This window comes from Myodes glareolus, chromosome 8 (assembly GCF_982192425.1).
Source record: "Myodes glareolus chromosome 8, mMyoGla1.1, whole genome shotgun sequence".
NCBI classification, from domain to species: domain Eukaryota; kingdom Metazoa; phylum Chordata; class Mammalia; order Rodentia; family Cricetidae; genus Myodes; species Myodes glareolus.
Genome location: NC_142033.1, coordinates 47,863,061 through 47,889,130, shown reverse-complemented (window position 1 = coordinate 47,889,130; position 26,070 = coordinate 47,863,061). Strand labels below are relative to the sequence as shown.

Sequence of the window (26,070 nt, the reverse complement as noted above, 5' to 3'; positions counted from 1 at the left end):
TGGATTCTTCTATCCAGAGGCCTAAAGACGGGACAAAACCAAGAGATCCAGGCGTAGTTGACCTGCCAGACTAAGGAGCTGCTGGATTCCCAAAGCTGACAGCAGTGGCCCATACCCACGGGCCCTTCCCTGTCGCAGCTCCCTCCCCATGATCTGTCAGTCATTGCTGTGGCCACCAGAAGCGGCTTGCTATCAGTTTTTTTTTCCCTTATCCTGTCAGCTACTTCTGTTGTGCGCTAAGGAAGCCTTTTTAAGGCAGATTGTAAATACCATGGCTGTTCAAATTAAGCTAAATTTACAATTGAATACTACAGTAAATCTCTACAGATTGGTTATGGTTTTTGGCCTCTGCTTGATCAGGATAATTTTTGCTGTTTTTCATGGACCCTGGAATACAAGAGTCATGGTCCATACCAGGGGGTGGTGGTGATGCAGATCTCGAGTGATTCTACACTACAGCCTAAAGGCAGTCTAGGGTTACTACTCATCCTGAGACTGAATCTCTGAGCTTCTGGAAATAGAGATTTGAGAATTGAAGAATCGAAGACAGATGTCTCAGTTTGATGAAAGAGAGGTAGAATAATGCTTTATATATTCTTTCTTGTGTTTGGGCCAAGTAGAATTTAATGTTTGACCATACAGGTAAAAACAAACAACCAAAACAAAACAAAGCAACTTTGTTCTTTATCTACTGACTTTGACTCACATGCATTTCATTGTATGGGATAAAGAGGTTAAATTTATACATATAAATATATATGTATATATATTATATATACATATATATTATAGATGTGTGTGTACAACTATATATATATGTATGCATGCAATAATAACCAGGGAAAAGTATGCCAAGAATTTGAAAGAGAACAAGTAGGGGTATATTGGAGATTTTGGAGGAAGGAAAGGATGTTTGAATCATATTATTATCTTCAAAATATAAATTATTACTTGCATTTTGCCATAAGTAAAGTTTATTTATTGTTATAATGGTATTGTTTGTAATATCTGCAGAAGGGATTACTTGTTGGAGATGTTGGCAACAATGATTTTTTTTATTGATTATTTTTCTGTTGGCTTGACATTCTGGACGTTCGTGTTTCGAGAAATACACATCATGTCCCTTGTCAGGCTCTTTTCTCTTCCCAGACCCATTAATGGTGCGTGTTTTCTGTTTGTAGTCAATGGAACACAGTGATGTGTTCCTTATGTTGTTGTTATTCACACGTCTAATCCTGCAAACAACATTCAACAGTTCGCGGTAGGCCCTAAAGTGGGAGCTGAAATGAACAGAGAAATAAGACACAAATCTCTCAAGTAGAGCTTGTCTTTTAACTAAAGGAAATTAAGATGCAAAAGCTGGAATTTTTAAATAAGTTAATAATTCCTGTAGTTCTTAAAATGTACACATACAGAAAATTGTTGATAAAATGCTCATCTGTTCTTTTTCTTACAACTCTAAATATAGAAATTTATTTAATACAGAGAAACACAACTCAGGTATTTTTATGGTTACAGCTAAATAAACTGAGGAAAAGTTCTTTCAAAAGGCCATATTTAAATAAGTTTCAAGTTTGGAGATTAAATAGAATTAACTAGGAATAGATTTTTCCTAATTTCAGTTGAATTTTAAGTTTTGATAGATATTATTATTTTAACCCTAAACTTGAATATACATAATATATTGAATATATATATACATAATATATTAAAAATAAATAATATATAATTTATTTTTTACTATATAGTTTAATCAGTTTTGGTTTTAACATTTTTGTTTGAGTGATCATACTCAAAGCGGTGAACACATAAGTCTTTAAAATGTCATTTTCCCTGGAGATTAGTAACTCCTGATGGGTAAGTATTGAAAAGTGTGCCTGAAGTCACTGAACAAGGTAAGCAACAGTGGATTAAATGAAAGATATTAAATCTTCTAAATGGATTTTTACAACCTTTTCCTATGCCTTGGAGAGCATTACTGTTTGGAAAACTTTAACAGTATGAATTAAAAGATTAAATGTTCACCTCATTATATCCTCAAAAATATTGAAAAGATGCTATGCCGAGCCTTGGGGAACAAAATATATTATAGGCATAAAAATGTTTCATTCCTGATGCTGCTTTCAAATGACAGCATAATATGTTATGGATCATTTGATATTTTTTTTATATAAAAATGCTGTTCAGCACCCAAAAAGGCATATGCTGCTAACAGCGTGTGTTGCAGTCCTTATTATGACAGCTGGTTACAAGGAAATGCCAGTCAAAACACAAAATGTCAAGCAGAAATCTTTCAGCAAAAGTATTAGTTTGCAAAAAAATCATTCATAAATAAGCTTTTTAAAATTGCTTCTATTATTTCTAAACATGAATAATGAATGGCCATTTTAGATAAGCTAAGAATTGTAGTCTATAATGATAAAAAGACATCAAAAAAATTAATCACAATTTCCCCTTAATTTGTAAATAATCAAACTTTCTCTTTATCTTCTGGCTCTAGAAATCATGGACAAATTGCTTAAATTCTAATTCTTCAACCACTGGATTTTGAGGGTATTTAATAAACTATCAATATTAATTTGCTAAACTCACAATATTTGCATCTAAGCAATATTCTTTTATTTTTAAGATGTAAACAAAACATTTTAAAACTATATTTCATCTACTCTTTTCTTACAAAAATTATTTTTAATTTACTGAATTGTTGTCTTATGAAGCTAAATAGTCTTTTTTAATGAATATACTGGTTTGTGCTAATTTATGTAGATTCGTGGCTTTGTGAGAATTCTGTAATTTACTAGAACTAAGGCAGTTATGATTACCACCTGGTAAGGAAAATTAGTTATGTTTTAGTTCTATGTCAGAATATTTTTCTCACTCATTTTTTTAAGAAAGAGGTAGTTAAGAAGGGAAAGAGTTACAGGAGCTGGAAAAAATAATATAGCATCATTTGTCTATGAAAGTTCATTAGTTTTCATCACTAACTTAGTAAGCCAAAATCTTAGGTACTTCATACATTTTTCTAAAAAGACTCGCATTTATATCAGTATTTCTCAATACACTGAAACATGTAAATAAAATAATAAATATATAGTATGCAACATATTATTTCATCCAATATATGGAGGCAGTATTAAAAGTAGAATGGTTTAATATAGATAAGATCTACATGAAGATTTTAAAAATATGCTTATTTATTTTAGTATCCATAAAAGAGGAATAGTAATACTGAAGCTAAAACTCATCGGAAAGTACACCCAAGCTACAGTGAAATGCATTAGTAAAACTGTGGAAGCTGACCAGAGATGATAATACTTGAGCAAGCCAGTGTTGCTTCTCAGAAGTCCTACATCATTCATACCACACTGACTTTCTGGTGTGACCAGACTTACAAGGACATAGACAGTCTTTGAAGACCTTTATTTTGAGTTTGTTTGAGATAGTTTATGCCATATATTATCTCCCAATACATTACCAGGATTCTAAAATTTAAGAAAATGGAAAATAGACTTTATTATTAAAGACAAAAAGCTCTCTGAAAACAAAGATGGGTTGAGAGAGGAACTCTAAATGTGTTTGCGATTCCCTGTAGATTAATTCTCACTCCCAGTTAACTTGCTGCAACATTGCAGTAATCTTCACTACAATCCAACCTCCCAGAAAGCAGACAGAGAAATATGTGAAGCATTTATTTTTATGTAAAAGAAATGTCTGAAATTAATCCCATCAATTTTAAAATAGGAAAGTGCTAAGAATAAGATATAGTTCTCAGTTTTCTTTCAGCCATAGAGTAGTTGTAAATATTTCATAGTTAATTGAAGTGCTTTTTCAAATTATAATAGTGACTGTCATAAAATATGGAATAAAATATAATATTTTACTATAAATATATGACAATAAAATAAATAAACATGAGTTGAATATTTATTTGAGACATAAATTCTAAATGTTTATTTTATAGAGTACAATAAAATACCTAACAAATAGGCTATTATTTTATTTATCCAAATAGACTCATAAATGTATATGGCATTATAATGATTGGTGTTATACAATGAATTTTGAGTCATAGAAATTACTCCTATAAATAAATATCCCTGATGGAGAACAAAAAAGGTACATTTAAAGCATCTCAATTTTCAGGTTTTAATAATAGTTGTAAATGCTTTTGAAAATAATGGATATATCGTGAGCTGAAGTAAATGAGAATCTGCATGGTTATGCTCTTTACGGAAAATGCTTATTGTGCTCAGCCAGCAAAGACACCGAATTATTCCCTTTTGCCACATCATTTTACCCCTGCAACCTCCCCAATTTCTACTGTTCTCTCTTCTATCGATAAAATCTATTTTCCTTTCTCTCCTCTAGTCCCTTTACTTTTGCTGAAACAATGTCCCTTCTTGTCTCCCCACCAGCTCATCCCTGCTACTCTGCCCAAAAGGTAAGGAAGGCCTCCCACAGGAAGTTAAAAAAAACCTGGTTCATTAATTTAAGGCAGAACCACATCCCTCATATGCATTAGCATTTTCCCAAGTGAAATTTAGTTAACATTAATATTATCTAGCACTTGGTGGTTTTTATATTTCTTAGTTATTTAAAATATTTTAATGTGGTTACTTTTCTTCTACTCAGGGAAATTATTAAGACTCAAAGATTGAGTTTGATTGACATTAAACTTCAGTCTTCCCAAGACTCTCACAGTTTTTTTTTCTCTAATGACAGCAATATGGGTGAGGAATCAAAATGGGTGTAGTGAATTTCCACCAGTCCCTCTGCAGTGACCACTGTGGTACTCTACAATCCATCAACTCTTTCTAATGTATATGTTGGAGGAGGGTTATCTGTCTATTGTGTTATTTTCATTAGTCAATAAAGAGACTGCCTTGGCCCCTTGATAGGACAGAAAATTAGGTAGGTGGAGAAAACAGAACAGAATGCTGGGAAGAGGGCTATGAGGCAGACGCAATGGAGCCAGCCACCAGGTCAGACATGCTGAATCTTTCCCGGTAAGCCACACCTCGTGGTGCTATACAGATTATTAGAAATGGGTTAATCAAGATGTGAGAGTTAGCCAGTAACTAACTCTCTAGAGATAATGGGCCAGGCAGTATTTAAATGAATACAACTTATGTGTCATTATTTCTGGGGCTAAGCTAGCCGTGTGGGAGGTGGGTAGGATGAAAAGCAGGCCTGCCCGCAACTCCTCACTACATGTATATATTTCAAAGTGGAAATGAGGGATTTAGTTTGGTGTTCATTATATTTTTTTTATTTTTTTGATTTTTATTGAGCTCTACATTTATCTCAGCTCCCCTCCCTGACTCTCCCCTTGCTGCCTTTCCCTTCCCACCTTCAACCCTCTGCCAAGGTCCCCATGTTCCCAATTTACTCACGAGATCTTGTCTTTTTCTACTTTCTACTTCCCATGTAGATTAGAACGATATAAATCTCTCTTAGTGCCCTCATTATTGCCTAAATTCTCTGGAATTGTGATATATAGGCTGGTTTTCTTTGATTTATGTTTAAAAACCACCTATGAGTGAGGACATATGAAAATTGTCTTTCTGGGTCTGGGTGACCTCACTCAAAATGATGTTTTCTAGCTCCATCCATTTGCCTGCATAATTCAAGATGTCGTTATTTTTTTCTGTTGTGTATTACTCCATTGTGTAAATGTACCATAGTTTCTTTATCCATTCTTCAGCTGAGGGGCATGTATATTGTTTCCAGGTTCTGGTTATGACTGACAATGTTGCTATGAACATAGTTGAGCCCATATCGTTGTGGCACAATTGAGCATCCTTTGAATATATACCCAAAAGTGGTATTAGTGGGTCTTGAGGAAAGTCTTTTCCTACTTTTCTGAGAAATCGCCGCACTGGCATCCCAAGGGGCTTGTATTCCTACCAGCAATGCAGAAGTGTTCCCTTTTCCCCACAACCTCTCCAGCATAAGTTGTCATCAGTGTTTTTGATCTTGGCCATTCTTACAGGTGTGAGATGAAATCTTACAGTTTTTTTGATTTGCATTTCTCTGATGACTAAAGATGTTGAACATTTTCTTAAGTGTCTTTCAGTCATTTTAAATTCCTCTGTTAAGAGTTCTCTGTTTAGGTCTGTAATCCTTTTTTTTTTTTTTGTCTTTTTTCTGTCTTTTTAATTTAATTTATTTTCTTTATTTTATTTTTCCATTCAATTATTTACACTTCCTTCCTTTTTCCTATTGTCAGTCACAATCAGAGTCCGGTTTGATCACATGTTCATTCAGACCTGGTCCAGGTGGATTTGGTGAGCTCCCATTAGAACAGGCACACTGCCTCAGTTGGTGGACCAACCCCTCGTGGTCCTGACTTCCATGCTCGTCTTCTCCCTCCTTCTGCCTTTCAACTGGGCCTTGGGAGCCCAGTCCTTTGCTCTGATGAGGGTCTCTGTCTCTATCTCCATCCGTCAGGGGACGAAGATTCTATGGTGATATTTGAGATAATCATCAATGTGATAGTGTGGCAAGGACAGTTCAGCCACCCTCTCCTCTGCTGTCCAAGGACCTAGCAGGGCACATCCGCATGGAAACCTGGGATCACTTCTAGAGCCAAGCCTTTTGCCAACCCAAAAATGGATTCCTTAATGTAGTTATCTTCGTCCCTGCTCCTATATCCGCCCTTCCTCCATCTCCACCCTCCCACTCCCCCAAGCTGTTGCCAATCCTTTCCTTCTTATTCCCTCTCCCCCTCTACCCTTTCCTCCAACCTCACCCCCACCCCTGCCTCCCCCACGCTCACAACTTTTGCCCCGCAGTCTTGTTTGCTTCCAATTTCCAGGAGGATCTATATATGTTTTTCTTTGGATTCACCTTGTTATTTGGCTTCTCTGGGCTTGTGAACTATAGACTTAATGACCTTGGTTTATGGATAAAGTTCAAAAATAGCATAAAGTATCTTGGGGTAACTCTAACCAAAGAAGTGAAAGATCTATTTCACAGGAACTTTAAGGCATTGAAAAAAGAAATTGAAGAGGACACCAGAAAATGGAAGGAACTCCCATGCTCTTGAATGGGTAGGATCAACATAGTAAAAATGGCAATTCTACCAATGGCAATCTATAGATTCAATGCAATCCTCATTAAAATCCCAATAAAATTTTTCACAGACCTTGAGAGAACAATAATCAACTTAATATGGAAAAAAAAAACAACAGATAGCCAAAACAATCCTATACAATAAAGGAACTTCTGGAGGCATTACCATCCCTGACTTCAAACTCTATTACAGAGCTACAGTGATAAAAACAGCTTGATATTGGCAATAAAAAACAGAGAAGTCAACCAATGGAATGGAATAGAAGACCCGGATATGAACCCACAAACCTATGAACACCTGATTTTTGACAAAGGAGCTAAAAGTTTACAATGTAAGAAAGAAAGCATCTTCAACAAATGGTGCTTGTATAACTGGATATAAACATGTTCAAGAATGAAAACAGATCCATATCTATCACCATGCCATATCATAGAATAACATCACCAACCAGAAAAACATCAATTTATTTTGAGAAAATGTTACATAAGTAGCAAGGTCAATGGTCCCTCTGGGTGAGAATATTGTTCTAACTCCCATGCTTGACATTTGATAAATTCTTATCAAATCTTTGAAGAAGTCCCACACTGGAGATAAAGGCTGTGACCCTCTTATTAGGTGACATCCTCCGTATACATTGCTGTTATACAGTTCACTGTTTCTGTGCTTTAAACAAGATCCTTGAAAGGTTATTTAAAGATTTCATGTATCTTCTCTGCCAATAGTTTACACTTCACACAGTTAAACTTTTACTCTTTTTGAGTTTAAGTTCTAGCATGTGCCTAAGATATAGCATAGTTATGGAATCCCCAACCAATTACCTACAGTTATGCCATATTGTTTTATAATATGTTTCTACTGCTCTTTACATTTTCTTCATATTTCTCTCACTTGCATATTTCTTTTTCAGGTCCATGTTTATATCTGTTTTATGATTTTTTTTCCAAAACCATTTCATTTATGGTGTATAACACATAATAAGATATAATAATTATAACAATTAGACCAAAACAGAAGTGTAAAAATTTATTATTTATTGAGTATATTTTTCAGATTCTAGATAAATGTTTCATAATGAATGTGACAGCTGACTTTTATCCTTAACATAGGCATAGTATAATTTATATAATGTGGAAATAGTGATTGAAAGAGTGACAATAGATGGAAAGGATACTATGAAATTAAAATGTGGTAAATTTACATAGGAGAGGTAATTACATAGAAAAATATATACATGGTGCTTAAAAATGGAACCAGTTTAATGCATTCTAAGAAATAACTCAAGTGTCCTGAGTAACATAAAACTGCACTTCAAAAAAAAGTTTTCATGGATAAGCTTCATTTTTGAGACTGAATTAAATTAGGAAGGACATGTATTTTTCAAGTAGATCAACAGCACTGGAGTTGGTCACTGAATAAATTGAGTAGTGACTTCAAAATTTAATTTAGATTATTCCCATTTACAGCACATTTTAGTCAGATTTTTGAGGGGTTTGTTTTATTATTTATCTTATTAGTTCTTAAATTAAAAAAGAAGTCAATCTCATCACTAAAAATATTTAAATAAAAGTCCTGGATATGATGTTATAATCACGATGTGGAGAAAATAAGGTTTAATCAAATAGAATGTATAAAATGAGTCCTAAGATGTATTCTAAAAACTTCTAGTGGCCTAAAATTAATCTTGAAAATTAATCTTGATTCTTCTTCAGCAATAATTATCTTTGCCTGATAATGGTGTTAAAGAAAATTCCACAGAAGCTATTAGCAAGAAAGGTCCTACATAGTGACTGAAGTATCAGAAACAATGCAGAGAACGGCTTAGGGGATTTTAGTCAATGTGATTGTCATTCTGTATCTGCTATTATAAAACTCATGGAAGAGAAACCTCTACCTCCTGGAATGATCCAGCTTCTGGGTTTTCATAGAAGCCATTTTTGAATGCAAAACTAGCCAGAGGGTCGTTTGTGTCACTTGTTATTTTGTTTGTTTGTTTGCTTGTTTTGTTGTAGATGCTGTTTTAGATTTACATCTTAAAGAGTAATATGAACATTTTATATATTTTTCTAAATTAATTGTTCAAAGAAAATGTTGATCAAAAGCCCATAGTCTAGAGAAAAATTAAACATGTCTAAAATTATGTCAAATTGAAAGTAGTATAAAGATTATATCTACCCTAGATGCCATGGTAGTTAATTCTGTGAGTTTTCTTGTGGTGTCTTTAACCTTGCCAGCTCCTAAAATCATTTCTTCAACTCTTATGCAGTATTACCCAAATTCCACGTAATGTTTGACTGTGGGTTCTACATTCACTTCCATCATTTGCTGGATGAAGTCTTTCTAATGAAAACTGGCTAGACAACCTGGTAACATGAGCTGGCCAGTTGGGGTTACATACTTGCTATTTCTAGGAGTCTTAGCTGGCAACATCCTTGTAGATTTCTTGTGCCACGTTTTTACCTAACCCCTCATATTCCCCCCTTTTCTATTAGCATCTTTCAGAACTCTCCCCTATGTTCCTGTTCCTCAACCTGATCACTCATATTCCCATTACATCCTGGACTCAGTCTACTCACAAAGTATCTTCTGATTCTTCCCAGGGAGAGACTTGATCTCCCACACAATCTAATGAACCCTCCTTGTTAACTAGTATCTATGGGTCTGTGGATTATAGCATAGTTATCTTTTATTTTAGAGTAAATATTCACTTGTGAGCGATTACATACCATGTTTGTTTTACTGGGTCTTGGCTATCTCACACAGTATAATTTTTTTCTAGTTCATTTGCCTTTAAATTTCTTGGTGTCCTAGTTTTTAACAGCTGAGTAATAATCCACTGTGTAAATATAACACTTTCCCTTTACCTATTCCTGTGTTGAGAGTCATTGAGACTCTTTCCAGGTTCTGGAAATTGCAAATAGAGCTGCAATGAAAAAAGTAGAGCAATATTGTCATAAAAACAGACAGGTGAAAAAAAATGGAATCGAATCAAAGACCTAGAAGTAAGTCTACATGCCTATAGATGTCTGATTTTCAACATATAAACAATGTCAAAAATAAACAATGGTGAAAAGAAGTCATCTTCAACAAAAGATGTTGATCTAACTTGACGTCAGTATGTAGAAGAAAAAAATGGATTCAGATCTATCACCCTAAGACAAGTAAAGGTGGATTGAAAACCTCAACATAAATCCAAATACACTGAACCAGATAGAAGAGATAATGGTAAATAATCTTGAACTCATTGGCACAGGAAACAACTTTCTGAACAGAATGCCAATAGCACAGGCACTGAGATCAACAAACAATAAATGGACCTTATGAAATTGAAAAGTTTCTGTAAGGCAAAAGACACTATCAACAGGATAAAACAGAGGCCTACAGAATGGAAAAAGATCTTTACTAACCCTACATCTGACAGAGAACTAATTTCCAAAATACATAAAAAAACTCAAGAAACAAGATATCAACAAACAAATAATTCACTTTAAAAAACAGGGTACATACCTGAACAGAATTCTCAACAGAAGAATCTCCAAGATCAAGAAGCACTTAAGATGTTCAGCATCCTTAGTTATCAGGAAAATCAAAATGATTCTTAGATTCCATCTTACACCTATCAGAATGACTAAGATCAAAAATATAAGTGACTGCTTATGCTGGGGAGGATCTGGGGCAAAGGGAATATTCCTCCACTAGTGGTAGGAGTGCAAATTTTTACAGCCATTTTGGAAGTCAATATAGTGACTTCTTAGAAAACAGGGAATCAGTCTACCACAACCCAACAACTTTTGGATATGCACCCAAAATATGCTTAATCATACCAAAAAAACCCCACTTTCTCAAACATATTCATAATGCTTTCACATTTCAATGTAAAATTCAGAATATAAATATTTACACTCAGATTATATATGGCATTATTCTTTGGACTTCAAGGTTCCTTCCAAATGGAAGCATTTCATCCAACGAAGAAAAGGGGACGGACAGGTGAAGTAAACAGAAAGAGACATATCTAGGAGAACAGAAAGTTAGAAGATCCTGGGCAGTAAAATTATAAGAACTACTGGAGGTGGTGACTCTGGCCTGCCTAACTATGCAAAGAGTTAGATATTTGTTCTGGATACCTACCTGCTAAGTTTGCCGCTTTCTAGAGTTGCCACTTGAGTTCCAGTGATTCCACGGATAATAAATTATCTCAGGCTTCTTGTACGTGACCAATCAACATTCTACTTTTAGAACCACTGGTTCACCAAATTAAAAATTATCACAGTCATATTTGGGAATGAAGCAAGTTCTCTTTTTGGGAAGAGTAGAAATAGTTCTGTTGTGTCTTCCCAGCAATACCCATTATATATGAGTTGACAGATTCTACATTTGCCTATGTAGCAATTTTAAGTTAAAATAAAAATGGCAGTAGAAAAAGTAAAAGGTAAATAAAAGTAAGGCTTTGATTATATAACTGAGGCAAGTGGTATATTTGATGAAAATAAAATGCAGTTTGTGAAGAAAATCTATTAATTTAGATGGAACAGTTTTTTATTTCTTGTTGTAATGACTTATTCTAGACAATAGATTTATATGTTTTTTATCAAGAAAATGTAAAATGGAATAAAGCTTTTCTTAAGGACTATAAATAATCTTAGAGAATTAAGATAATTAAGTGAAAAATGAAAACTTAAACAAGACTAGAAAGGCATAAATCATATGCATGCTATTTACTTTCACAGGGTTCTTAAATCATATTAGTAAGAAGACTAAATGTCATTTCATTAAATTTCTGAAATAACTTAGATTTTATCAGAATTATTTTAAAAAAAATCAATGATGCAAAATGTTTAGTTTTATTTCTGTTCATATGATAAAAATGAAAATATATATTTAATTTTGAATGCATGAGAAGTACAGTTTACTACAATAGTCTCATCAATATTTTATTTCAAATAATTATCTTCAATGGTTATGCTTATTTTATTCTAAATATCCATACAATTATTTTTTACAAATGAGAATCCATTTGCTTTATAAGAAGAAAAGAGAAGTTGTAACTGTATAGCTAATTTTTACATGTCCTTGAAACACTACAGTTGGCAAAAATCACCACCAAAGTGTAAAATAAGCTAGACTTCCAATTAAAATGTTACAAGTTGGTACTAAATCTAACCAACAATTTCAAATCTTCAGTAACACAAAAGTTGTCACTGTTGTTTTTAAAGGTGGCAGACAATGCCTCAAAAGAAAGGGAGGTTTTTAAGCTTATCTACTCTGAGATCAAAAGGATTCAAGAATAGAAACAATGAGGAAATTAAGTTTGCAGAATAAAAATATATTCTTAGCACAGTCCATTGACTTCCTGTTTAATGAAAAGAATAAAGAAAGGCTTTAGGTATATTAAAAAAATTGTGATAACTACAAAAGACAATACTTAGTAGTTTACATTTATTTTAGGTAATGAGGACAAAAAACTGCTAGTTTAGACTTTGAAAATTTAACTTGTTCTTAGAAATAATTTTATCATTGAACCAATCTCAAAAGTTTTTGAACTGTTTTTTATTTTCATTAAATTTGATCATTTTATCACAATACTTTGTTGGAATGTAATCTAGCATTTTTCCTTTATATAGACAATTTTATCTTTTCCATTTTGATACTACGAATAAACATAATTCACTGTCTCACATCTTACCATTGGAAATGACCAGTTGGAATTTGTGTTTCTCTCTCATTATGGTAATGTTAGACTTGACTGCAGAATGTTTATTATCCAAATGATATGTTGGACTTCTATAACTTACTAATGTAACAATGTTTGGAGACACATAAAATAATATCTAATATATATATATATATATTAATTAGTCAGTAATATCCAAATTCAACTTCTTTTTTGTGAATTATCACAGTAATGGTGGTGGGTAAGCCAATATGAAAAATAAGCATAATGAACTAAATTTATGATCAGATCATGATATGCTTAGTTAGAAGGAAGAGGGAGGTTACATGCCAATTTTAAATTTTACCTTTTAAAGAAAATTTTATTTCCCAAGAAGCAATAAACCCTACTAGATTTTCTCTCTTTCTCCACACAATGAAGAATAATCACAATGAAGGGAGTATCTGTATTACCATAATTTTTATATAATAGGAAATGCTGTGGTTTAGATATAAAAGGCATTTGGAAGTAGTTTTAACATCATTAAATGACAGTTGACTTTTTGTACAAAATAAATCTTACTTTTCTAGGCATCACAGTTAGCCCCATGCTTTAAGAAATAAAAATTACAGTTTTCTCTTTCACTGGTTTCAAAATGTAAAATCTACTTTATCTGTTTTATTTCTGCTTACCCCCCACAAAATTATCACAGCATCATAGAAATATTTCCAGTGTTTAAGTGTAGAAGGAGCAGTGGGCCGCTTCCTGCCGCCCGCCTCCCAGCTAGCTTTACCCTTGAAATAATTACACGGAAACTGTATTCTTTTAAGCACTGCTTGGCCCATTATCTGTAGCCTCTTATTAGCTAACTCTTACATATTGATCTAACCCATTTCTAATAATCTGTGTAGCACCTCGAGGTGGTGGCTTACCAGGAGACTTCTAACCTGCAACTGTCTTGGAGAGGAGAGTCATGGGGACTACCTGCCTCTGCTTTCTTTCTCCCACAATTCTGTTCTGTCTAATCCACCCACCTAAGGACTGGCCTATCAAAAAGGCCAAGGAAGTTTCTTTATTAACCAATGAAAGTAACACAGACAGTTAACCCTCCTCCATCATTTAAGTACATTTTACTTACTGTGCTCTGTACTGTGGATTTGGCTTTCATTGTTCTTTTGCAGTTTTCTTTTAGTTTGCCTAATAGTGTCCTTTTCATGTTTCCAGAATTTTATTGAGACTTCATTGAAGATGACTCTTATTCTTATGTAGGTTTCTGCACATTGAAAATAATACAACAGTAGGTATTTATTCTTTCATTTAATCCAAGTCACCATTGATAATGTCTAAAGATTCTTTGTCAAATATCAGGTGTTCGAAGGTGTGTGGATTATTATCTGGGTCTTTGATTCAGTTTCATTGGTCCTCCTGTCTGTTTTTATGCCAATATCAGGCTGTTTTCAGTACTGTAGTTCTGTAGTGGAGTTTGAAGTCAGGTGTAACATGAGGGGCCGGTTTGTTGGGGTATTTGTCCCGCCCAGTACCCCACAGCTGGCAAGTCACAAAGAAAATCAGACACAGGACTCCATAAGGTTATAAACTGATTGGCCCATTAGCTCTGGCTTCTTGTTAACTAATTCTTACATCTTATGGTAACCCATAATTCTTGTCTGTGTTAGCCATGTGGCTCAGTACCTTTTCCAGCTGTCAGCTCACATGTTGCTTCTTCAGTGACCTGGGCAGAAATGGCTGAGGGAGCTTCCTCCTCCCTAGCCTTCTCCTACCCTCATTGCCCTGCCTCTACTTCCTGTCTGGTTGACCCGCCTATACTTCCTGCCTGGCCAATCAGCGTTTTATTAAAATACATGATTGACAGAATACAGACAATTCTCCCACACCAGTCAGGGATTGTGATGCCTTCAGAAGTTCTCTTATTTACAGGATTGTTTTGGCTACCCTAGGTTTTTTTTTTTTTTTTTTGCTTTTCCACTTTCTGGTGTCATCTGCAATTTATTTTTTCAAAGATTTAAAGATCTAGTCATACAAATCTTCTACTTGTTTGTTTAGAGTTACTCTGAGATATTTTATGCTATTTGTGGCTATTTTGAAGAGTGTTGATTCTCTGATTTCTTTCCCAGCCCTTTAATCATCTGTGTACAGAAGGGCTACTGACTTTTTTTTGAGTTAATTTGTATCCTGCTACATTACTGAAAGTGATTATGAGTTGTAGAAGTTCATTGGTAGAATTATTGGTGTCGCTTATGTAAACTATCATATCATCAGCAAATAGTTGGTTTGAATTCTTCTTTACTGAATTGTATTCCCTTTATCTTTTTTGTTGTTTTATTTCCCTAGCTATGACCTCAAGAACTATATTTAATAGATATGGCTAAAGATTATATTCCCTATAATTCTGCTACAATTAATCCACACATATATTTGTATACAGCAATTACATGCAGAACTACAGAAATCCAAGGACTATTTCTCTTAAAGTAATGAAAGAATGATATTGTCTCTATTAGTGGCAGAATATTAACTAAATTGATGTCTACATTTTAACATATAACACCTATGAAGATTTCTCACTTGCTCTGGGGAGGGGTAAAAAATTGTGAAAATGCAATTATGGGTGATTATCTAAAAATCTCCTCTAAAGGATTTTTCTTACATTTCTTGATTAGGTCTATTGTGCTCACAGTCTTATATCTTAGAAAGTGCTATGGATTATAATATAATTACCATAGATATTCATGTGATGAAAATGTGTCAAGCTAACCTGCTGTATTTGAAAGTAGTGATCACTAGAGTTGTGCTTTTGAAGGTTATATCATATCTTATGATGCTTTCCTATGCTCTCCAGTTCCAGGGCAAAAACAGATTTCTTTCACTGATGCTTTGTCTTGCTGCGGCCTAAAAGAAATTCAGTCAGCTGTCCATGGACTGTAAATATACAAAACCATCATGCTAATGTAACTCTCCGTTCCTAGTCTACTTTCTCTGGTATTATGATGCAACAATAGAAGGATGACTAATACAAGAAGACAGGGCATCAGTGTTAGAGAGACAAGACTGAACTGAACAGCAGTAACAAAATCACACATATGAAGTTTGAAGATAAAGAACTGCCAAAATGAAAAATATACATAGCCTACAGATACAAGAAAGAAGGAAAGCATTCTCACCAAGTCAGAACAAAAGAAATATGTTTTTGCCAATAATATGATCTTATGGTTTGTGATACTCCAAACTGTTTTAAATATCATTATTTGCTCCCGGGTCCTGGGAAGACCAGCTAGCCCTGTTGCACTGCTGAGGAGCTCTTCCCAGAGAGGTGAGTGGGTGCTCACCTGGACAGCCTGCCTGTCCGGGAAGAGAGCACAGACCCTCCCCCCCCAGCTTCTGCGGCAGAGTCTTCGGTGTTCCAAGGGACCCCTCCCTCCCCACACTGCTGTGGGCCCTTTGTCTCCTGGGTCCTGGGAAGACCAGCTATCCCTGTTGCACTGCTGAGGAGCTCTTCCCAGAGACTGCTGAGGACCTCTATCCAGAGAGTGCTGAGAAGTCCTACCCAGAGAGTGGTGAGGAGTTCTATCAAGAAAGTGCTGAGGAGTTTCATCCAGAGTGGAGGAGATGGGCAGGCGCCAATGCAAGAATTCCTCCAACAACCTGAAAGGCAACATGACATCTCCAGAATCCAGGGAGCTCGAAACTAGAAGAATTGAACACCCTACTCCAGAAGAAATAGAAGAAATCAACTCTAAGTGGATCTTTATGAAAATAATAGAGGAACTTAAACAGGAGGTGAAAATCTGCCATAAAGAAATGGAAGATAAGTATAACAAAAAGATCGAGGAAATGAATAAAGAAATGGAAGAGAAATATACCAAAAAGTTTGAAGAAATGAGTAAATCCGTAAATGAAATTCTGGGAAACCAAGAAAAAACAATCAAACAGGTAATAGAAACAGTTCAAGATTTGAAAACTGAATTGGAGTCAGTGAAGAAATCACAAACTGAGGGCCGGCTGGCTATGGAAAATCTAGGTAAACGAACAGAGACTTCAGAAACTAGCATAACCAATAGAATACAAGAGATAGAAGAAAGAATCTCAGACTCTAAGGACACCATAGAGAAATTAAACACTCTGACCAAAGAAAACAGCAAATCCAACAAATTCTCATCACAAAACATTCAGGAATTGTGGGACACAATAAAAAAAATGAATCTAAGAATAATAGGAGTAGAAGAAGGAGAAGAATTGCATTTCAAAGATCCAGAAAATATACTCAACAAAATTATAGAAGAAAACTTTCCCATCCTAAGGAAGAATATTCCTATGAAGGTTTAAGAAGCATACAGAACACCGAATAGACTGGATCAAAAAAAAAATCTCCTCGTCATATAATAATCAAAACACAAAGCATTCTGACTAAAGAAAGGATATTAGAGCTGCAAAGGAAAAAGGTCAAGTAACTTATAAAGGTAAACCTATCAGACTTACACCAGACTTCTCTATGGAAACCATGAAAACTAGAAGGTCATGGATAGAGGTACTGCAGAAACTAAGAGACCATGGATGCAAGCCCAGACTACTTTACCCAGCCAAGCTATTGTTCACTATCAATGGTGAAAACAAAATATTCCAGGATAAAAACAAATTTAAACAGTACGTAGCTACTAATCCAGCCTTACAGAGAATATTAGAAGGAAAATCACAACCCAAGGAATCCAACATTCCCAACACTGCCTACATTAACTCAGACAACTAGAGACCCTTCACAAGCACAACTCAAAGAAGGAAAACACATACACTCTACTACCCAAAAAAATGACCGGAGTCATCGATCACTGGTCATTAATATCACTTAATATCAATGGACTCAACTCACCTATAAAGAGGCACAGACTTAGAGACTGGATATGAAAACAGGATCCAACATTCTGTTGTTTACAAGAAACACACCTCAACCACAAAGACAGACACCTACTCAGAGTAAAGGGTTGGGAAAAGGTTTTCCAAGCAAATGGACCTAAGAAACAAGTGGGTGTGGCCATTCTAATATCTAACAAAATCGACTTCAAACTAAAATCAATCAGAAGAGATGGAGATGGACATTTCATACTCATAACAGGAACAATTCATCAGGAAGAAGTCTCAATCTTGAATATCTATGCCCCTAATATAAAGGCACCCACATATGTAAAAGAAACTCTTCTAGAACTCAAGGCAGTCATCAAACCACACACACTAATAGTAGGAGACTTCAACACTCCTCTCTCACCAATAGACAGGTCAATCAGACAGAAACCTAACAGAGAAATAAGAGATTTATTGGAGGTACTGAATCAAATGGACTTAACAGACATCTATAGAACACTCCACCCAAATAGGAAAGAATATACCTTCTTCTCTGCAGCCCATGGAACCTTCTCGAAAATTGACCACATACTCGGTAACAAAGCAAACTTCCTCAGAAACAAAAAAATATTAGTAACCACCTGTGTCTTATCAGATCACCATGGATTAAAATTAGAATTCAACAACAATGCTACCCCCAGGAAGCCAACAAACTCATGGAAGTTGAACAGTCAACTACTAAATCACCCCTGGGACAAGGAAGAAATAAAGAAAGAAATTATAGTCTTCCTTGAATATAATGAAAACAAAGACACAACGTATTCAAACCTATGGGACACAATGAAAGCAGTGCTAAGAGGAAAGTTCATAGCACTAAGTGCCCACCTAAAGAAAACAGAGAAAGCACACATTGGAGACTTAACAACACACTTGAAAGCTCTAGAAAAAAAAGAAGCTGATTTACCCAGAAGGAGTAGAAGACTGGAAATAATCAAACTGAGGGCTGAAATCAACAAAATAGAAACACAGAAAACAATTCAAAGAATCAATGAAGCAAAAAGCTGGTTCTTGGAGAAAACTAACAAGATTGACAAACCCCTATCCAAACTAATCAAACGGCAGAGAGAGAACTTGCAAATTAATAGGATCAGAAATGAAAAGGGGGACATAACCACAGACACAGAGGAAATTCAGAGAATCATTAGATCTTACTATGAAAGTTTATATGCCACAAAGTTGGAAAATGTAAAAGAAATGGACATTTTTTTAGATAAGTACCATATACCAAAGTTGAACCAAGACCAGGTGAACAATCTAAATAGACCTGTTAGTCGTGAAGAACTAGAAGCTGTTATCAAAAATCTCCCTACCAAAAAAAGCCCAGGACCAGATGGTTTCAATGCAGAATTCTACCAGAACTTCCAGGAAGAGCTAATACCTATACTCCTTAATGTATTCCACAATATAGAAAAAGAAAAGTCACTGCCAAACTCCTTTTATGAAGCTACAGTCACCCTAATACCAAAACCACACAAAGACACAACCAAGAAAGAGAATTACAGGCCAATCTCACTCATGAACATCGATGCGAAAATTCTCAATAAAATACTGGCAAACCGAATCCAAGAATACATTAGAAAAATCATCCATTATGATCAAGTAGGCTTCATCCCAGAGATGCAGGGATGGTTCAACATACGCAAATCTATCAATGTAATCCATCATTTAAATAAACGGAAAGAAAAAAATCATATGATCATTTCATTGGATGCTGAAAAAGCCTTTGACAAAATTCAACACCCATTTATGATAAAGGTGTTGGAGAGACTGGGGATACAAGGATCATACCTAAATATAATAAAAGCAATTTACAGCAAGCCGACAGCTAACATCAAATTGAATGGAGAGAAACTCAAAGCCTTTCCACTAAAATCAGGAACACGACAAGGCTGTCCACTCTCTCCATACCTCTTCAATATAGTGCTTGAAGTTCTAGCAATAGCAATAAGACAACATAAGGGGATCAAGGGGATTCGAATTGGAAATGATGAAGTTAAACTTTCGTTATTTGGTGACGATATGATAGTGTACATAAGTGACCCCAAAAACTCTACCAAAGAACTCCTACAGCTGATAAACACCTTTAGTAACGTGGCAGGATACAAGATCAACTCCAAAAAATCAGTGGTCCTCCTATACACAAAGGATAAAGAAGCGGAGAGGGAAATTAGAGAAACATCACCTTTCCGATAGCCACAAATAGCATAAAATATCTTGGGGTTACTCTAACCAAGGAAGTGAAAGACCTATTTGACAAGAACTTTAAGCCTTTGAAAAGAGAAATTGAGGAGGATACCAGAAAATGGAAAGACCTCCCCTGCTCTTGGATTGGGAGGATCAACATAGTAAAAATGGCAATTCTACCAAAAGCAATCTATAGATTCAATGCAATCCCCATCAAAATCCCATCAAACTTCTTCACAGACCTTGAGAGAACAATAATCAATTTTATATGTTAAAGCAAAAAACCCAGGATAGCCAAAACAATCTTATACAATAAAGGAACTTCTGGAGGCATTACTATCCCTGACTTCAAACTCTATTACAGAGCAACAGTATTGAAAACAGCTTGGTATTGGCATAAGAACAGAGAAGTCGACCTATGGAATCGAATAGAAGACCCAGATACTAACCCTCAAACCTATGAACACCTAATTTTCAACAAGGGAGCTAAAGGTATACAATGGAAGAAGGAAAGCGTCTTTAACAAATGGTGCTGGCATAACTGGATGTCAACCTGTAGAAGAATGAAAATAGATCCATATTTATCACCATGCACAAAACTCTAGTCCAAATGGATTAAAGACATCAACATCAATCTGTCCACTTTGAACCCGATAGAAGAGTAAGTGGGAAGTAGTCTACAAGATATAGGCACAGGAGGCAACTTCCTAAGTCGGACCCCAGTAGCACAGACAATAAGAGAAACAATGAATAAATGGGACCTGCTGAAACTGAGAAGCTTCTGTAAAGCAAAGGACACTGTCAGTAAGACAAAAAGGCTGCCTTCTGACTGGGAGAAGATCTTCACCAACCCCTCATCAGACAAACGTCTGATCTCCAGAATATACAAAGAACTCAAGAAACTAGACATTAAAACTCTAATTAACCCAATTAAAAAATGGGGTACTGATCTGAACAGAGAATTCACAACAGATGAACTTCGAATGGCCAGAAGACACTCAGGAAACTGGGAGTCAACCTCCCTCAGGACCCAGCAATTCCACTCTTGGGAATATACCCAAGAGATGCCCTATCATACTACAAAAGTATTTGTTCAACTATGTTCATAGCAGCACCATTTGTAATAGCCAGAACCTGGAAACAACCTAGGTGTCCCTCAATAGAAGAATGGTTAAAGAAGGTGTGAAACATATATACATTAGAGTTTTACTCAGCGGTAAAGAACAATGACATCTTGAATTTTGCTGCAAATGGATGGAAATTGAAAACGCTCTACTGAGTGAGGTACCCTAGACCCAAAAAGAGTAATATGGTATGTACTCACTCATAAGTGGATTCTAGCCATAGTTAAAAGGTCTATGGGTCTATATTAGTGATCCTAGAGAAGATAGATAAGAAGGTGAACCTGAAGAAAATTTATATAGTTATCCTCCTGGATAATAGAACTAGGCAAGATTGCCAAACAAAGTTGGATGCATGGGGGATGTGGAGATGGAAGTAAGGGAAGATGGTTAGAGTGAGGTGAGAGGGCGAGAATTGGGGATGGCTTGGGGGAATGGGAGGGGGGAGGGAGGAAGGATGGTTATGGGAGCAGGGAAGTTTATATCGCAACTAAGAGAGCCATTCTAGGGATTGCAAGAGACTTGATTCTTGAGGGGTTCCCAGTAAAAATTAAATAAAAAAAATAAAAAAATAAATAAATAAATAAAAAGAAAAATAAAAAAAAGAAAAAAAGTAGATCCATATCTATCACCATGCACAAAAATCAAGTCCAAATGGATTAAAGACATCAACATTAATCTGTCCACTTTGAACCTGATAGAAGAGAAAGTGGGAAGTAGTCTACAAGATTTAGGCACAGGAGGCCTCTTCCTAAGTAGGACCCCAGCAGCACATACAATAAGAGAAACAATGAATAAATGGGATCTACTGAAACTGGGAAGCTTCTGTAAAGCAAAGGACACTGTCAGTAGGACAAAAAGGCCGCCTTCTGACTGGGAGAAGATCTTCACCAACCCCTCATCAGACAAAGGTCTGATCTCCAAAATATACAAAGAACTCAAGAAACTAGGCACTAAAACTCTAATTAACCCAATTAAAAAATGGGGTACTGAACTTAACAGAGAATTCACAACAGATGAACTTCGAATGGCCAGAAGACACTTAAGGTCATGCTCAACCTCCCTAGCGATCAGGGAAATGCAAATCAAAACCACTTTGAGATACCATCTTACACCTGTCAGAATAGCTAAAGTCAAAAACACCAACGATAGCCTATGCTGGAGAGGATGTGGGGTGAGGGGAACACTCATCCATTGTTGGTGGGAATGCAAACTTGTGCAGCCACTGTGGAAATCAGTGTGGCGGTTTCTCAGGAAACTGGGAGTCAACCTCCCTCAGGACCCAGCAATACCACTCTTGGGAATATACCCTAAAGATTCCCTAACATACTACAAAAGCATTTGTTCAACTATGTTCATAGCTGCACTATTTGTAATAGCCAGATCATGGAAACAACCTAGGTGCCCCTCAATAGAAGAATGGTTAAAAAAGGTGTGGAACATATATACATTAGAGTTTTACTCGGCGGTAAAAAACAATGACATCTTGAATTTTGCATGCAAATGGATGGAAATAGAAAACGCTTTACTGAGTGAGGTAAGCCAGACCCAAAAAGAGGAACACGGTATGTATTCACTCATAAGTGGATTCTAACCATAGTTAAAGGTCTTTGAGCCTATTATTCGTGATCCTAGGGAAGCTAAATAAGAAGATGAACCTGATGAAGATTATTTAGCTATCCACCAGGAGGTAGGAAATATACATGAGTCCCAGGTAACCTCGGGTGCATGGGGGGGTGGGAGGGTCGATGGAGGGGGAGAGGACTAGAGAGAAGGGAGTAGGGGAGGAACGGGGAAAGCTTGGTGGCAGGGGATGGGGCGGGGAGGGAGGTAGGATGAATATGGGATCAGGGAACAATATATTTCAACTAAGGGAGCCATTTTAGGGTTTACAGGAGACTTGATTATATATGGGATCCCAGGTCCAAGGAGAAATCCCCCAGATTGCTCTCTGGACAGAGGAGAGGGTGCCTGAATCGGCCGTGGCCCATGACCATACTGATGTATATTTTGCTTATCACCATAGATCCTTCCTCTGGCGAAGGACGGCTATGCAGTCGGAGGCCCACATTGGAGCACCGGATTGAGCCCCCCGAGGTCCGGAGGGGGAGCGGAAGGAGGAGGAACATGAAAAACAAAATCAGTACTGCGAGGGATGCTATCACCCACTGATACAAGGGAACGGATCTGATGAGAGTTTACCAGGGCCAGCCGGACTAGGACTGAACGAGGACGTGATCTAGCCAGATTCTCGGAATTTGGCCGGATTCTCTGACTGTGGCTGGCCCGGGGTCTTTCTGAAAAGCCATTGACTATGACACTGGGACCTGTTTCCTCTGCATATGCTGGATTTTGGGGATCCAGTCTGTTTGGACGCTCGCCTTCCTGGACCTGGAGGGAGGGGGAGGGAGCTGGAGCTTCCCACAGGGCAGGAAACCCTGACTGCCCTGGGGGAGGGAGGGGAAGGAGGGGGGGTGTGGGGGGAGTGGGAGGGTGTTGGGAGGGGGGGCGGAAATGGAAACTTTTATAATTTAATAAAATTTACTAAAAAAAAAATAAAAAAAAAAAAGAAAACGCTTTACTGAGTCAGGTAAGCCAGACCCAAAAAGAGGAATAAGGTATGTATTCACTCATAAGTGGATTCTAGCCATAATTAAAGGTCTTTGAGCCTATTATTCGTGATCCTAGAGAAGCTAAATAAGAAGGTGAACCTGAAGAAAATTCAGGTAGTTTTCCTCCTGAAGATTGGAAATAGACAAGAGTTCCAGGTAACCAAGGGTGCATGGAGGGTTGGGAGGGTAGTTGGAAGGGTAGGAGGTTAGAGAGAAGGGAATAGGGGAGGAATGGGAAATGCTCGGGGGACTGGGAGGGGGGGAGGGTGGAAGGATAGATATGGGTTCAGGGAAGAATATATCTCAACTATGGAAGTCAGTTTAGGGTTTACTAGAGACTTGATTGTAAATGGGATCCCAAGTCCAAGGAGAGATCCCCAGATTGTTCTCTGGACAGAGGAGAGGGTGCCTGAACTGTCCTTGGCCCATAACCATACTGATGAATATTTTGCTTATCATCATAGATCCTTCATCTGGCAATAGATGGAGATAGAGATGGGGTCCCACGTTGGAACACTGGACTTAATTCCCTAGGTCCAACCGAGAAGCAGCAGGAAGAAGAACGTGAGCAGGGAGGGCAAGATCAGAGGGAACCTTCATCAGGCGATGGATGTCGATGCAGATGGAGACCCACATTGGAGCACCGGACTGAGCCCCCCAAGGTCCAAATGAGGAGCAGAAGGAGGAAGAACATGAAAAAGCAAATCAGAACGGCAAGGGGAGTGATCACCCACTGATACAAGGCGACTGATCTAATGAGAATTCACCAAGGCCAGTTGACTGGGACTGAAGGAGCGCTTGATCCAACCAGATTCTCTGGAGGAGGCTGGATTCTCTGAATGTGACTGGCCCGAAGTCTTTCTAAAAAGCCATTGACAATGACTCTGGGACTTGTTTCCTCTGCATATTCTGGATTTTGGGGGATCCAGTCTGATTAGATACTCACCTTCCTGGTCCTGGAGGGAGCGGGGAGGAACTTGAACTACCCACAGGGCAGGAAACCCTGACTGCTCTTAGGGATGGAGAGGGAGAAGGAGAGGGAGTGGGGGGAGTGGGAGGGTGTTGGGAGGAGGGGCGAAAAATGGAAACTTTTATATTTTAATAAACTTTGAAATAAAATAAAATAAAATATAAAAATAAAATTGATAACTTAAAATTTGCAAAATTTTGGACTTTAATCATATGAACAGTTTCCCTATATTATATTATAAAGATAAATAAATCCCTATTAACAAAAAATAAATAAATAAATATCATTATTTAAGATACCAGCTTCCTGATAATTTGTAACAGTGACGTACTAACAGATCCTTATATTGGTATTTTGGATATTTGACTAAAATGTAAGTAACCGTGTATAAGCATTAATGATCTTTGTGATATATATGGATGAGAGTGTTTAGATAAAGCTTGGATAACATTTTTTATTTCAAAATTCTGTGTTTAACTCATGATAGGAAAGACAGAAAGTGCTATATCTGACAAAATTAGAGAAATCAAATATGAATACAACAATTAAAAATATGTATCTAGACAGAAGTTTCTGTCCTGCCTGGTCCTGCAGATTTTCTGTCCCAAAGAAACAGAGGATTATAACAATTATAAACTGGCCTTTTAGCCTAGGTTTATTATTAACTAGCTCTTACAACTTAAAATAACCTATAAATTTATCTATGTTAAGGTATGTGGCTTGGTACCTTTTCTCAGTGCAGCATTTTTATCTTACTTCCTCAGTGTCTGTGCTGCAACTGCATACTGAGTATCTCCTCTTCCCAGAATTTTCCTAGTCTGGATCCTGCCTGGCTACTCGTCAATCAGTGTTGTATTATACCAGTACAAGTAACAAGTCTTTAAAGGATACAAGAGGATTATCATACAACACTAATCTCTGAATCTAATTTCCTTTGTTTAACTTTTTTCCTGATCATTATCCATACCATCATGCAACCAACACTCTAAATAATGGCAAACATCCATAGTTAATTTTGGGGGAATATGAGCACAGTTTTCTAGGTTACTTCCTGCTGATTGGGGGTAATGATAATCTTATGGGAACCCAAAGAAAATTTTGAATTATGATCAAGTCCTGACTGGAGTATTCTGTGAGGCTGGTTTATCAAAGACAGAAGTCTTGAGGATGTTCTGAATATAGAACTCAGAGGAAATTGCAAAAGAGGTGTTCTAAAATGTTGAGTCATTTGGGTCATCCACTTATATCAGAGAATTTTTAGGGGGTCTTTCTCAATCAAACCTGATTTTTCTTAAGCCAGAATGAAGCCCACAGCCCCTCACTTCCTGTGGAACCAAAAGTGAAACCTTTTCTCGCAAGTAACATATCATTTAACTTAAATTTTAAAATCAAAGCATTTTCAAAATATATAGGCTGGATTAATCCTCCATTTATTGTCATATGTCTTTTATCAACTGCTGCTTAGTCCTCAGCAATCAAACAATTCAAAGACAGCACTACAATGTATAATATCCAGACTCTGTGTAATTTTAAGCTTTACGTGG

General features: G+C 36.5%; 1 long non-coding RNA gene across 1 annotated transcript in view; it reads right to left on the bottom strand.

The window, feature by feature from the left end:
* Positions 1-948: 948 nt before the first annotated feature.
* The window catches only part of LOC148121166 (uncharacterized), a 46,912-nt gene continuing 21,790 nt past the window's right edge, over positions 949-26,070 (bottom strand). The window contains exons 2-3 of the long non-coding RNA XR_015738499.1: positions 13,864-13,998; positions 949-1,280 (exon numbers count right to left, since the gene is read on the bottom strand). This is a non-coding gene — a long non-coding RNA (uncharacterized LOC148121166). The remainder of the gene's footprint in view (positions 1,281-13,863; positions 13,999-26,070) is intronic.